A 9089-nucleotide genomic window follows, 5' to 3' on the forward strand; every position below is an offset into this window, starting at 1 on the left:
CTTTCTTTCTTTCTTTCTTTCTTTCTTTCTTTCTTTCTTTCTTTCTTTCTTTCTTTCTTTCTTTCTTTCTTTCTTTCTTTCTTTCTTTCTTTCTTTCTTCTATTATGGTGACATTGGTTAACAAAATCCAGTAAGTTTCAGGTGTACAACTCAACAGTAGGCATATATATATAATTGCATTGTGTCTTCACCACCCATAGTTAGATTTCCTTCTGTCACCACATATTTGACCCCTTTTAACCCATCTACCTCTCCCATCCTCCCGCCGCCCCTACCCTCTGGTAACCACTAGTCTATTGTCCATGTCCATGAATTTCTGCTTGTTTGTCCATTTGTTTGTTGCTTTTAGGTTTATATCCCACATATAAATGATATCATGTGGTTTTCAACTTCTTCTGTCTGGATTATTTTGCTTAGCTTGATTATCTCAAGGTCCATTCACTTTGTTGCAAATGGCACTATTTCATCTCTTCTTATGGCTGAGTACTATTCCATTGTATATATGTACCACAGCTTCTTTATTCAGTCATCTATTGTAGGACACTTTGGTTGCTTCCATGTCCTAGCCACTGTAAATAATGCTGCTATGAATATCGGTGAGGAAGTGCTTTAAAAAATGAAAGGATGGGAGCATGGCACAGGGACATAGGAGCCAACCTGAAAGAGCCACCATTGGCCAAAGTCGGAATAATTTGGGCTACAAAATAAATAATGTAAGATTGTATTATAACCCAAAGTAATATATACACTGATAAAATAGATGATTCCACAAATACATAAATGGGAGAAAAAACAAATGGCAAAAGGAGATAGCATAATAACTTCACAGATTGGATGAGAAGATTAAATGAGATAATTTTATGTGAAGAGTTTAGCAAAGTGCCTCTAGGTAAAGATAAATCTAGCAGAAAATGATTATTGGCAAAGTAGAACTTGGATTCAGGGAAAGTTTTCTTCTTTGTCTCAGAATCTGTAATTATCAAGACTCAGATTGCAGGCAAGATAGATGTACTGATGGACACTCCCATTGTGGTGAGGATAACATGGCTTCTTTGAGGTGTGTATTGACAGGGAATAAAGTAGAGCTGAATTTATTAGCGATCTTTCGAAGATGGCCTGAGGGTTCTACAGGTGGCCACACCGAGCAGCAGATATAAATAATTCCTTATTTGGACTGTCCACTTCAATGTTTCCGAACCCCTTGTAGGATACTGTTTTGAGTTGCAATTTGGTCTGTGTGTTTAAGAAATATAAAGAGATAGGCCTTTCCAACATATGTCATGTAACCTAGTAGATTTGAAAAGGAACCAAAGAGAACAAATAGAACACATTTTAAAATACAACAAGTAATTAAAACTTAATGAATAGGTTTGATAGTAGGTTAGACACAGTTTAGGAGAGAATTAGTAGAAGACAAAATATTCGTACTTACTCGGAATACAACCAAAGGGAACAAAGAAATGGAAAATATGAGGTAAAAGTTATGAGAGAAGCAGTAAGAGGGGCTAATATACGTCTAATCAGAGTTCTTGACAAATAGAACGGACAAAATACTGAGGATATAATAGATAAGAATATTTCAGAACAGAGGGAGGACACATATCCATAAATTCAAAGATTACAGAACTCCTTAGCAGGAAAATTTTAAAGTTTAAGAGAAACCTACACATCAGCACACCATGATGAAATACAGAACATCCAAGACAAAGAGAGGATCTTAAATGAAGTCACAGAATGTATTAAATGACACTATGAGAACGCAATCTGTGGGAGGTACTACAGGAAAAAGTTTGTTCCTTCACAAATAACTTAGAAGTGTAAAAAATAGGGAAAAGAACATGCAGATTAAAAAATTTAACAAATGTAAAAACTACTAGCAATATGAGCATCTTATTCAAACAATAAAAAAATCTTGTCTGAGACCATTGGAAATTTAAACACTAGGTATTTTATGATATTAATAAATTGTTAATGTTAGAGACAATACTAGAATTATGATTATGTTTCTTTAAAGAGAAATCCTTTATATTTTAGGTTTGCCTACATACTGAAATAATTATCTAGGAAATAATGTTGTCTTTGATTTGTTTCAAAATCAAACAGGAGGGTGGAAAGTGAGTAAGGGTATAGATAAAACAAGATTGGCCATGAATTGATAACTATTGAAGTTGAGTCATGAGCAAACAGGAATTATTCTCCTATGTGTCCACTTTTTCATATAACTAGATTTTTAAAAAACCAGATTGCTTACAAAGTAACAATAGTTGGAATTACAGTTGATTTCTCAGATGTTGCAGAAACATCTATGGAAAGCAGAACAAAATGAAATGACAACTCCTAGAACCAGTGCAAATGTATTTTAAGAATGAAGGCAAAATAGAGACATTTATTTTGCTACCAGCAATCCCTCAATAATGGAAATTCTAAACTCTATACTTCAAGGGAAAAGGAAATGGTCCCAGATGGACATTCATAATATCAAGAAGATATAAAGAATATAGAAAGTTGTAAAGCTGTAAATGTAAATGAAAATGGATTCTATAAAATATTGGTATTGTGAGGATTTTTTAAAAATGAAAACACCCAGTAATAATATTAAAGTCTAGAAAGAGAATAGCATAATTTAAAATATTCTACAATATCCAAGATATGGAAGCTACCTAAGTGTCCATCAATAGATGAATGGCTAAATGAAGAAGTGGTACTCATATACAATGGAATAGTACTTGGCCATAAAAATAAAAAAAATAATGAAATCTTGCCATCTGCAACAACATGGATGGATCTAGACAGTATTATGCTAAGTGAAATAAGTCAGACAAAGACAAATACCATATGACTTCACTTATATGTGTAGTCTAAGAAACAAAGAAAGAAACAAACTCATAGGTACAGAAAACATTTCGATGGTTGCCTGATGGGAGAGGGGTTGTGGGGCTGGGTGAAAAAGGGGGAAAGGATCAAGAAGTACATATTGGTAGTTACAAAATAGTCATGTGGATATAATTATACTATAGCATAAAGAATATAGTCAATAATATTGTAATAACTATGTATAGTGTCAGATGGGTACTAGATTTATTAGGGTGATCATGTCGTAGTGAAACTAATAGAATATTGGATGTCAACCATGTGTGAAAAATAAAAATCATTAAAAATAAAAAAATATTTTAAGGTTCTCATATTTTCTGGGAAGAATGTAAAAATATTAATTAAATTTTGATTTTGGTACGTTAAGAATGCATGCTGTAATTTCCAAGTTAAGCACTAAAAGAAAGGGAAACAGTACAGAACTTCCAAGCAGCTGATGGAGGAGTTGGAATGATTTAACAAATAATAACCAATCCAAAAGAAAGTAATAAAGGATAGGGGAAAACATCACAGAACAGGCAGGACAATTTGAAAGTATAAAATTAGATTATATATAAAAAACAAAATATATCAATAATTCCATGAAATGTAAATGACCTATATGTTCCACTTGAAAGCAAGAATTGGCTTGTTGGTTTTTAAGAGAAGTATGTAATATATGAGTTTTTTAGGGTGGTTGAAAAATTTTTAATTAAGAAATATTATATTAAAAATGTGTGTGTGTGTGTGTGTGTGTGTGTGTGTGTGTGTGTATACCCAAAGGAATTGAAAGCAGAGAGTCAAAGAGATCATTTTTATACCAGTTTTCGTACTGTCACTGTTCACAACAGCTGAAAGATGGAAACAACCCAAGTGCCCATAGACAGATGAATGACTAGGCAAAATGTGGTATATCCATACAATGAATTATTATTAAGCCACAGAAAGGAATGAAATTCTGCTACATGCTACAGCAGGGATGAATCTTGAAAACATTATGCTAAGTAAAAGAAGCCAGGCACAAAAGAGCAAATATTGTATGATTCCACTGATAAGAGGTACCCAGAAGAGGTAAGAGAGGGAATTCCCCCTAGAAGAGGGAATGGATAATTATTGGTTAATGATACAGTTTCCCTTTGAGATGACTGAAAAGTTCTGGAAATAGATAGTGGTGACAATTGCACAACAACGTGACTATACTTAATGCTACTGAATTGTACACTTAAAATGGTCAAGATGGTAAAGTTTTTGCTATATATATTTACCACAATAAAAAACTAGTACGTATACATATATACACATATATATACATAAACAATTATCTAGCAAGTATTTGTCACTGTTATTTGCAGAAACAAAAAATTGAAGGCAAGCCACATTTCTAGAGATAAGGAAATTTACTTCATATTGATGAAATGCTCAATTCATCAGAAAGAAATAATAATTTTGAGTTTATATGAACCTTATAACATAATCTCAAAACACATGAAATAAAAATCAACTACATGGAGAAGCAGTCAAGTCCACACTCATACTGCGAAATATTCATATACCTCTCTCAGTAATTGATAGAACAAGCAGATGAAAAATCAGTAAGAATATAGATTTTAAACTGAAAAAAAAAAAAAAGAAACAGAAACAGAAAAAAAGACTATAGATTTGAACAACACAATAAACAAACTCAATCAAGTGGACATTTATAGAACACAGTGCCCAACCTTGCATAACACATATTCTTTTCGAGAACATACAGAACCTTTACAAAAATGGACCTCAGGACAATAAAGTAAGTCTCAACAAAGTTAGAAGATTGCAGTCTGGCAAGCCACATTATGACTACTATGAGCAATCAAGCCAGACACCACGAGCAAAAACTTGCTTATGAAGAAGACAGCTTGGTATTTGCACAGTAATTGACAAACTGAGCAATTGGACTAGAATGGCAAGCTCAGAAACAGACCCAGGCATATTTGTTATTGTTGACAGAGGTGGTGCTGTACATAGGAACGGAAGGAGGGACTACTTGATAAATGATGATGGATCTTTATTCATATCATACACAAATCAATTTCAAGTAAATTAAAGGTCTAAATGTAAAAGATAAAACTATAAATCTTTCAAAAGAGAATATAGAAGAATACCTTCAAGACCCAAGGGAAAATTTCTTTAAAAAGACACAAATAAAGAAAGAAATTAATACACTTCTGTTCATCAAAAAACATTATACAATTGTTGAAGACAGATGACTGGAATGTGAGAGTTTATTATATTTCTCTTTTTTTATGTATGACTCAAATGATAACTAAAAAGATTTTTTATAAAAGGCTCATCAGAAAATTATAAGAGAACCATTGATGTTAGAGAGGATATCTGCAGCACATACATTGAAAAAAAGAAAGTGCTAGTACCTAGAATACAAAAAGAACTCCAATAAATCTATTGAGACAACCTAATAATAACTAGGTAAACCATTTGGACAGGCACTTCACAAAAGAAGATATCCAAATAGTCAATAAGCATATTTTAAATTTCTCAACCTCATTAGTAATCAGAAAAAAAAACAAATTAAAACTACAACAAGATATAACTGCATACTTCCAGAATAGCTAAAATAAAAACTCTCACAATACCAAGGATTACAATTTTCATTCACTGCTCATGAGAGGTAAGTTCCTAAATACATCTCATAAAATCATTAGCATTTTCTAATAAAGTTCAACTTGCTCATAGCCTACAAACTAACAATTCCAATTCTAGGTGCATACTCTTAAGAAACTCTTGTCCATATGCACTGTATACATGAAAAGGATTGTTAAATTATTCTTAACAGCTATTTATAGGAAACTGTCCATTATCTGTCAATATCAAAATGGATGAATTAATTGTGGTATATTCACAGAAAGGAGTACTACAAAGCAATAAACTACAGCTACATGCAGCAATGTCAATTAATATTACAAATATAATATTAAGCTTAAAGATAAAATAATTTAGTTTGGTTCTATTTATACAAAGTTCAAAAAAGACAAAACTAAATAATGCAAATATATATGGAAAATCTATAAAGACAGGCACAGAAAAGGTTATCACAATTTAGAAGAGTGGTTATTTCTGGGAGAGGTTTTGGGGAGTGTGGATAATGGGATTCTGACAATATCCTAATTCTGGAACTGGGGGTGCTTACCTAGCTACTTCTTAAATGCTTTAAATTTTTCTTTAAATTCCATATATATATGTGCACTTTTGTATGTTTTATACCATCTACATTTTAAAAGGTTAAGAGAAGAAAAAGTCATGACATTTTTAAAGATAACCAAAGTAACTAAAATTTCACAAGAAAGATTTAAAAGAGTACCCAGAAACTGGTTGTCCAATTAGAAAAAAATGTTTAATCAAAAAGAACAAGAGCAAGAGAGACACACAGACAGCGAGGGATTGTCACGCTTCAGGTCTTGGTTAAAACAATTCACACTCTACTGGTTAGAAATACAAACAAGGAGCAGGTGTACCAAGTTAGATTAAGGTAATAGATAGGACAGACCAGCGGCTCTTAGCCTTTTGGATACATCGGTTTCTCAAGAATTTGACAAAACTTAAAAACCCTTTCTTCGGAAAAATCACATTTACAGGAAATTTATATCCAATTTCAAGGCATTCAAACACCCATTGTAACTCAGCTGTGAACAAGAGGGGAAAGCTTCACAAGAACACGGGCCTGGAATATATTTTTCCAGGCCTTTTGAGCCACAAAGTAGGCCATTTGGATCAGCACACCTCCATACGTGACACAGTCACCCAAAACCAGACTTCTAAAACCAGAAATACTACAGAAAAGACTGGGACACCCCCACAGAATGGAGACCACCTCAGAAACCTTCCTGAACGTGATGAACTGAGAGATGCTCTAACCATTTTAGGCAAACTTAGCAGTTAAAGAAATTCTGCTTGGTAATTTAGAAAGGGTAAACCCTCTAATCAGACCCTGGCAGTGGTTTCCAAACCATTCAGTAGCTCACCAATGAAATCGAAGGGGCTATCAATCCTGCTATTGTAAAGGGCACCAATCGTGTCCTTTGCACAACTAGTTGTACTTAAACAAGAATAAAGATGAGCTCAGTCTGGGGCAGTTCCTAGATCATGCTTTAAAGATGCCAAAAGTAATATAGACATTTTCAGAGACACTGTATTGAGGAAATCAGCAAATGCAGTATGGAAATGGCTGAGTAAAATATAAAGGTGCATACGACCTTTAATTTACAGCCAAGATGATGCAGGACAGGGCAAATTTCCACAAGTTGGTGGGAGGACCAAACCCTGCACCAAGAAGAAGAAGGTTCTTTGGCAAAGAGTGTAGAAAGAATTCAACACACACGCTAAAGTTAGAGTCAAAAGGAAAGTTTACTAGAAAAGGGGTAACACTCCACAGACAAGAGAGTGGTCTCCTCTCAGAGGCAGAGAGAGTGAGAGGGACAGTGAGAGACAGTGAGAGAGAGAGAGACAGAGTAAAGGCACTGAGAAGGATCCTGAGTATTCAAGGAATACAGATTATATATTATTTTTTAGTTCCCATTTCCTTTGATATAGACAAAGAGTGAGGAAAGGAAAAAGTATGTAGGTGAAAAGGTAAGAATATGTAGAGTGAAAGACCTGCTGGCAGTTCCCAGCCTTTAATCCATAGGTTCTCATGGTTTTAGCCATAGGGAATGACTCTAGATTGCTGGTTCCGCTTCATAGGTGTGGAGAATGGGTTTAGTAATCCAGCAGAAATTTTCCTTTGTTCTGCAGGTGTGTTCCTGGCCTGGCTGCATGGCTGATCAGCATATTGCAGTCTCTGATTGTGGCTTTATTAATATTTTAATTCTCTTGCCTCCTTCCTACATTATTGTGATTTAAGGCAAAATACGTCACTCGTGGACTTGATAGGTACTAATTTGCACTTGGTTTATAGGCTTATTGGTTATAGGTATTGAGCTTATTAGCATAAGCTCATTGGAACAGGAACCAGACTATTATGATAGGAACTGGAACTCTGTGAGCTTTTAAGAATTTCTGCCCAATTTTTCTGTGAATCTAAAATTGCTCTAAAAATAAAGTCTATTAGTTTTTAAAATGTATGCTCTGGATATAAATAATATTTTTTTAAAAAAAGTTGGAATCAGTATATTCTTTGTTAAACAGTTACAAAATATAAGTGATAGCATTTCCAATCTTAATTCTTAGAAACAACACTAAATTTTCTTTGTCTTCAGAAAGAATGTTAGGAAACCTAATTTATGAAGTATGTGCTTCTTAAAATAAAGTTGAATTATTGTTCTTGTTTAGATAAATCAGGAGAGGATGCTAAACTGAGTGAGCACGCAAAAAAAAGATACTTTAACAGATGTGCTTTTGAGGACAACTGAAAGTGACTGAAATGCACAACAGTAAGGGGATCTGGCGATGTTTCACTACTAGGGCAGCCGTGGTGCTCTAAAATACTTTTGCTTTTACATAATAACGTAATTAAAATGCCCTAAATGAAAAAGTAGTTTCGAGTATGTGATGTGTCTCAAGCAGGTTATGGGTATAAACAGCTGTGCATTTTTTTTCATTTTATTAATGTATTTTATTTAAGCCAATATATCCAAAATATTGATCTCAACATATAATCAATATAAAAATACCAATATTTTACTTTTGTGTGCATGTATTGTCTTCAAAAAGTTTGTTTTACATTTATAAGACATCTCAGTTTGGACTGGCCATATTTCAAGCTGTCACTAGCGGCTATTGGTTTTTTGTTGTTTTTTTTAAAATTTTATTTGATTAGTTTTAAGTATATAGTACCTTGGTTAAACATTTATATAGTTTATAAAATTATCCCCCTAATTGCTCTTTCTCTCCTCTGGCTCTCCATCTAACCATTACATTAATGCTTACTGCATTTCCTAACGCCATACTCCCCGTCCCCATGACCATCTATCAACTACTAATTTGTACTTTAACTCTTCACCCCATTCTCCCAGCCCCTCAAACTCCCTACCCTCTGGCCATCACCAAACTGTCCACTGTATTTGTGAGTCTGTTTTTGATTAGTTTGTTTTTATTCCTTAGATTCCACATATAAGTGAAATCATATAGTGTTTATCTTTCTCTATCTGACTTAAATACTTTCTAGGTCCATCAAAGCAATGTTTTTCCATCCCCTTCTTTTTAGTCTGTGTCTTTTAATCTGAAGTGAGTCTCTTATAGGCATCATG

This window comes from Pteropus alecto, unplaced genomic scaffold, assembly GCF_000325575.1.
Source record: "Pteropus alecto unplaced genomic scaffold, ASM32557v1 scaffold398, whole genome shotgun sequence".
Taxonomy (NCBI): Eukaryota; Metazoa; Chordata; class Mammalia; order Chiroptera; family Pteropodidae; genus Pteropus; species Pteropus alecto.